The sequence below is a fragment of the Frankliniella occidentalis genome, unplaced genomic scaffold (assembly GCF_000697945.3).
Source record: "Frankliniella occidentalis isolate FOCC.00 unplaced genomic scaffold, Focc_3.1 Scaffold103, whole genome shotgun sequence".
Lineage (NCBI taxonomy): Eukaryota > Metazoa > Arthropoda > Insecta > Thysanoptera > Thripidae > Frankliniella > Frankliniella occidentalis.
The window spans coordinates 92,706-99,368 of record NW_026267232.1 but is presented as its reverse complement, the minus strand read 5'-3'; positions in this window follow the sequence as shown (position 1 = coordinate 99,368).

Sequence of the window (6,663 nt, the reverse complement as noted above, 5' to 3'; positions counted from 1 at the left end):
AGGGTGGAGGTGCTGCTGGTAGGAGCCGATGCTATCTTGAGCGGCCAATTTAAAACTTACTCGAGTCCTTCGCAGTCGTCTTCATTATCCCCGCTGATCAGAGTCCGCTCCCGCCGGCTCTGTTTCTTGGGGTTGAGCTGTTCGTATATTTCCCCATCGAGCCCTCTTATTATTTTCTTTAGTTTTACGGAATCATCGGCATCGTCGTGAAAATACAATTTTATTATTGTTATGTACATAAGCAGAGGAATCGCGAGCCGATCCGCTCGTCTTGGTTGCTGCTGGTCGGGCCCGGCGCGCCTGCAACGTCGAGATAGGCCACGCGCTGAACACGCGCGCGCGCGCGTTGCCTACCCGGCGGCTGCAGGGGCTCCGACTGGCCACTGAGTTGTCTAGGTCTATCTTTTACCCGCGTAACGTTCGTTATTAATGTTTAACTCGTGTCACCTCTTTCTTATACATGTAACGTACATGCCTTTATGACGTCCTACACAATGTACATCATGTTCTGTACCCACAGTGTCATTATTATTCCCTCTCGAACAGCTTTCTTCCTTCTCTTGTTCTCCTATCCGTATGGCTTTCCCTTTATTTTTTGTTTCAATCTTTTGCGAAGAAAAAGAAAAGAAAATAATGTGTAAATGGAACGCGCGACACCAGCGATGATGCATCTCGACGGCCGCGTCCGCGAGTTCTCCGCTCTGCTGTCTCTGCGGCATGTGAGCGGCCTGCCGTCGCTATCCGGACGCGGCCGCCGGGGATGTGCGTGGCTGGCGGGGGACCGGAAACACAGAGGTGCGAAAAGCTGCTCGCCGCGCTGAATGGAAGCCGCGAGGGAGAGAATGGCGGCCGCGAACAACAACCCTTCCACAGCGGAGAGGAGCAGGCCTCTCTAATCACAGCCGAGATGGAGGGAAGGAATTTTGGCAAGTACAAAGACTCGCTGGTGTGCGCGCGTGTGTGTGTGTGTGTGTGGGCGCGAGTGCAGGCGAGGTGCAGCATAGCGACAATGTGTGTTTTTCGTGGATCAACGCATCGTGTCGCATCGTGTGTGCTCCAGAACCACACCTGCCCTATGCTCCGCAGCCACCTCTCATTTTCATTTCTTTTCCTTGTTTACCAGAGAAAGAGAGAGCGTGCGCGCGCGAAGAGAGGGGGGGGGGGGGGCTAGTTCTCAGTGTGAGCTTCATTTCACCTGACGGCTCGTCACGGTTAAAACAGCTCCTTGATATCCAAGGACCGAAGACACCGATTCTAGGACAGGAGGAGGGAAAAGCACATGGGGCGTCCTTGAATTGGTGTCTTGATCTTTGAAGGAACTGTTCTTACCGTATACGAATGCCTCCAACACATACACGCAGCCTCACCTCCGGCCTCCCCTTAAGAGGCGTGACGCGTCCTGGCGGTGGATGCCGAGTGTAATCCTCCTTATCGTGGGTGGATGCGAGGCACAGTCATCTATGTGACAAGACGATATTGCACCGTGTGCAACAAAGGCACGCGCTGCAACAATGCATTATGGATGGTATTGTGCCCATACAATGCGTGTGATGGCTGCGCTTCCAGCGTCCTCTGCCCCCTTCCCTCTCTCACCCTCTCTCTCTCCCTCTCTCACCCTCTCTCTCTCTCCCTCTCTTACCCTCTCTCCCTTCCTCTCCTTCCCCAAACTCGCTCTCACTCTTTCTCCGTATACTCATCTTGTCGTTTTCCCTTCGTTCTTTTCCGTCTATATTCAGCTTACTGTCCCTGTTCCTTTTATCCCCTCTCTACTCTCTCTCTCTCTCTCTCTCTCTCTCTCTCTCCCTCTCTTGCCCTTTCTCTCACCCACCTACCCACCTTCCCTCCCTCCTCTATGTTTTTCCTCGTCAACATGAGCATCATAAGTAATTATCACCTCCAAGGAACTCTGGCCCCATCCTCCGACTCTTTCATGTTGATAGTTTGTTCCTGGCCCCTAATTATTCAGGAAAACGGAGTCTGTAAAACGAAACAACTGTGGTTCCGTCGGGGGAGCAGGTGTACCTAACTCAAGCAATAAACTAAAACCGTCCCTGGGATATTACTGCGCGAAGACTTTGGAGCGGAGTTTCTCTCGACAGCTCCCCACTCCCCCCCCTTTCTCTCCTCACCCTCTCCGCGTCACCTTGGACAATGCCCCCCCCCTTTTCGTCCCATCTTCCTCTTACATTAATTCACAATATTGATTTGTCCAAATCCGACGCGCCGACGAATCCAATCAGATTGGAAAGCAAGGTGGCAGGATGCTTACGGGGCGGAAGAAGGAGGAGGAGGAGGAGGAGGAGGAGGAGGAGGAGGATGTCAGTTTGTGAACTTTTTCTAAGTTATTGGCTATTCAGTCATTGCCATATTGTGGCGTTGAACGTTCATTGCCAAAGTGCCGGTATTGACGGTTCATTGCCGAAATGTCGGCAGTGAAGGTTCACTGCCAATGTGTCGGCAGTGACGGTTCACTGTCAAACGGTCGGCTATGATCGTTCAATGCCAAAAGGTCGGCAATAATGTAATGCCAAAATGAGGCAAACAATGAAAATTTTAAGTTACTTTCAGAGCATTGCCATTGGACTGGCAATGAAAACTGCCGTTGGGTTGGCAATGATCGGTTCATTGCCGCTGGAAAGGTCTTATTTTTGTCTTATTGCCATTACGCTGTTCATTGCCAAAAAGGCGCTTCATTGCCAGCCCAGTGGCAATGAGGGCGTTTTCATTGCCAATAATGGCAATGATCAATACCTTTGAAAAAACAGTGCTCTGTCAACCTTTAATTCAGTCGCTTTTTATAAAAATAAAATGCAAAGTGTAACCGTGTCTGGGCAGCGGCTCTACCCCCTGCTGCAAGGGACTTTGACGGGCGCTGGCGCGGGGTGTCGACGCGTCCGACTGGGGAGCGGGTGGCGTGGCGGGGCGTGGCGGGGCGTGGCGGGGCGGAGCGTGTCGGGCAGTGCACCACCGTGTATCGCGTATCTGAGGATAATGACGCGTGTCTTCATTTGCCTCCCGCCCGTCGGCCCGCCCCACCCTCTGCTCTCGGATTGATGAAATGATACGAAAAGTTAAACCCTTCGGGTCGTTTCTTTTTCATGTTTTTGCGTCGTATATTTTTGTCGGTCGGGGCGCGCGCGCGGGGGGGTCGCTATTATTATCACATTTTCCCAGCAGCGGCGGCGGTATGGGGTGTATATATGAAATGATACGCCCGCGTAAAACATTTTTAATTTGCGCTCAATTAGTATGTGCCGAATAATGAGGACAAGGCTTGCATTAACGGCCCAAATAATAGGGCGACTACAATGTAGAGGGGGAGAGCACAATGGGGCCCCCGAGTGGGCTGAGCGTGGGGAGAGTGAGAGGGAGGAGAGTGGGGGGAGAATCAGAAAGCCCATAGCAAAGAGGCTTACGGGAGAGAGGGAGAGTGGGAGGGGGAGGAGATGGGGGGCGCAGGAGGGAGCAGCACAGTATAGGTGGCGCCGACTACAAACCCTTCTGATGGAGCCGCGCCCAGTCCCGCCCCCAATATTGTCGCACAGCCCGTAACAAATTAATTGAAAGCCTATTGGCGTCCTCGTTTCGACTTTACCCAGCTCCCATCTTCCCCGCCGCGCCGGTCGCGTGCGCGCCGCCTCCGCCTCCCTTCTTTTTCCTCTTTCTATATCCCCGTCTCTCTCTCGGCCAATATCTGTCCTGCTCGCCCTCCTCGCAGTGCCGCCAAACTAATCCCCCTGCACCGCCCTGGCGGCCCTGGCCTGCCCCGCGGCCCGGGCCTCAGACTCTCCCCTGAGGAGTCATCTATCCGCAGCCCACGCCGCTCCGTCTCTGTCGCCGGCGGGTTTGCATACCCACCATCGGAGGGGGAGATTTCTTCCAGACGTTCGCCCTACGGCGTTTCGCGGTGAACTTGATAGAAAACACCGACCTCGACCCCGAAGACCCTCCTCTTCCTCCTTTCCCTCTCCCTCTCCCTCCACTATCACTCTTTTGCTCTCCCGCTGGGCTGCTGTAGCGGAGCAGAGAGCGGGATTCGTACCCGTGACACATATGGCGGAGCCCGGCCTTTTAGATATCGATATTTCCCCTGGCCAGCCACCCTTTTAGTGCCCGTTGCGCCGTCCCAGCCAGGGAGGGGCTATAAATAACTTGAATTACTTTCGCAAGGCTCATATCAGCTGACCGAAACATCGTTCATCTCGGTATAGGTCCGGCAGCCTGGGCGGCCAGCCGACCCGGCCGCCCGAGCAGCCAGCCAGCCCGTGCCCGGTTCTGCTGGTGTATGGCACAGTGTTCTCTCCCGACGCCGAGGCCGTTAACTTTTCAAATAACGAAAACGTCATAACCCCGGCTGCGTTTGCAGATAGAGCGATACGGACAGGACGGGGCGCGAACTCATCCCGAGCGTAATAAGTCTACGGCGGGGCGGGGCGGGGCGGGCCAAGAAAGTCATTGCGCGCGCGCGCGATTCTGGCCCCAGATAAAGGACACAGCGACAGACCAGCAGACGGTGCTGGGATTTACGGGGCGGGCAAGTTTTTCAATTTTAAACCTTCCCGCGCGTACGCGTTTCTCCTCTTTCCTCGCTTCGTTCCAAGGCCGACGCTGTAAGAGATGCCTTTCCAAATTTTTCCAAAATTTTCTAGCACTCCGTTGTGTTGAGGCCATACCAACTGAATCGGAGTTATTGCCATATTCTTCACATGCTCTTCTTGCCCATTTATTAATGCGCAATTGTGGAGAAATTTTGCGCAAATATGAACAATATCAATTTGTTAATAATTTTCATTAAAAAGTACGCAAGAAGAGCGTGCAGAATTTTTTGCTGATAAAAAAAGTTTAAAACAATTAAGTATGTAATGTAGATAGCTGTCCATCTCAAGTACGACAAACTGTAAAAATCACAACCAGGTTTATCCGCGTTGTATCTCAAATTGTCGGTGATTATGCGGCCCACACCTCTTTGGCTTTATTTGTAGAGCCGAACTTGCTTTCAGTGCGTTTGCCTGCACTACTGCGCGCCGGCACTCGGCGCCCCTCTCTAGGCGCGCCTAGTTCATAGGGAGTCACGCTCGGCCGGCCTCAGACTCATTTGCACTGCAGTTTGGAGGCGGGCCTAGGCAGGCCTAGAGCGACTGAACCGCGCCCGCCGAACTAAAAATAGTGCGAGGCGGCTTGCTGGAGTGTGCTCGACTGCAGGGCCAGCAGCGCCACCAGAGGCGCGGTGCACTGGAGAGAGAAAGGGTCGGGGACCGCTCGGTAGAGGTTCGCCTCCCGCTGACGAGCGTTTTGAAAGAACCGCTTTGCACTGTTCGCACTATGCGGACCCCCGGCCCGAACCGGTCCATTATAATAATCATTTGCACGTGTGTGGAGTACAGGGAGCGCGCGGAGGCCTTCAAAGTGAAGATTTTTATTTTTCCTTTCTTTTTTTTTCTACGGCGCTCCTTTTCAATTTTTTGAGCTCTCGTTTGTTTGGGGCAGAAAAGGCGAGGAATGATGAAGGAGGCGGGGAGGGTCCGCCGTGAGCGCCTTTCACACCTTGGGCGTGAACCAGGATGTGGGACACAAAGGGGCGGCCGCACCGGCCCGATTGAGTCTTCACACGATGAGAAATTGCTGCGCGCTCGCTCGGAGGAAGCCAGATTGCCGCCGCTTCTCTTTCGTACATTGTCCTCTTTGTTAATTTTGATATGTAGGGCACAAGCACCTTTAAATGCTTAAGCTTTCACTAAAACGATTTTTCTCAACCAAAAAATAAGCGAGGTTTCCCACGAAATTTTAAAAACTTTGTAAACGTACCGAGTTTGACTATGTTCGTGGGGACTTCCTGGCATTTTACTTTCTCCTCGTAAATTTGATCGTTCTCCTTTTTTAGGTACAGATTTTGAGCGAGGGTGTGTTGCTGTTGCTGAAGCGTGTATGAATAAATGCCCTATTCTGCGCCCCCTCCCTCCATCGCGCGTCCGACCCCCGCCGCCCCCTCCCCCCGGTGCGTCCAGTGTCCAGCGGTGTATGGCCGCTGGCACGGTCGATCGTTATCAATTGTTATCACTTGCGCTGCCCGGCGCGCGGTTGGTGGTGGTGGTGGTGGGGGGAGGGGCCTCCGCTCTGCGGTCGCGCGGAAATTAATGACAGGCCTGCACACCTTTGTCCCCAACAGGCCGGAAGATGTGGCGGAGCGTAGCTGCAAGCGATCGTCATTTGAACCGCAGAATGAGCGCGCCAAAGTTGAAATAAAAATAAAACGACTGACAAAAAATAAATTGCAGGGGAGCTGAGGAGGGATTACGGGGCAGTAAAATGCGTTCCCGCAAAGAGAACACCCCCAAATGCCGAGTGATAATTTTTTTTCACCAGCTGGCTCTTCTTTCCATTTGCTCTTTGTCGTTGCACCTCGCCCGTGTCCTGCTCACCTCTCTCGCTGTTCTTCTCACCTCCTTCCCTCTCACTGTCTTCCCCGCTCTCTCTCTTTCTCTGCCCCTCATTGAAGCCCCCCGCATAGCGACACGGTAGGGCGACTTTTGACCAGGAAGACGGCCTCCTCCTCCTCCTCCTCCTCCTCGTGCCTCTCCTCTCTCTCTGTCTCTCTGTCTCACTGTCTCTCTCTCTTTCTGTGTCTCTCTCTGTATATCTCTCTCTTTCTCTGCCCCCCCCCCC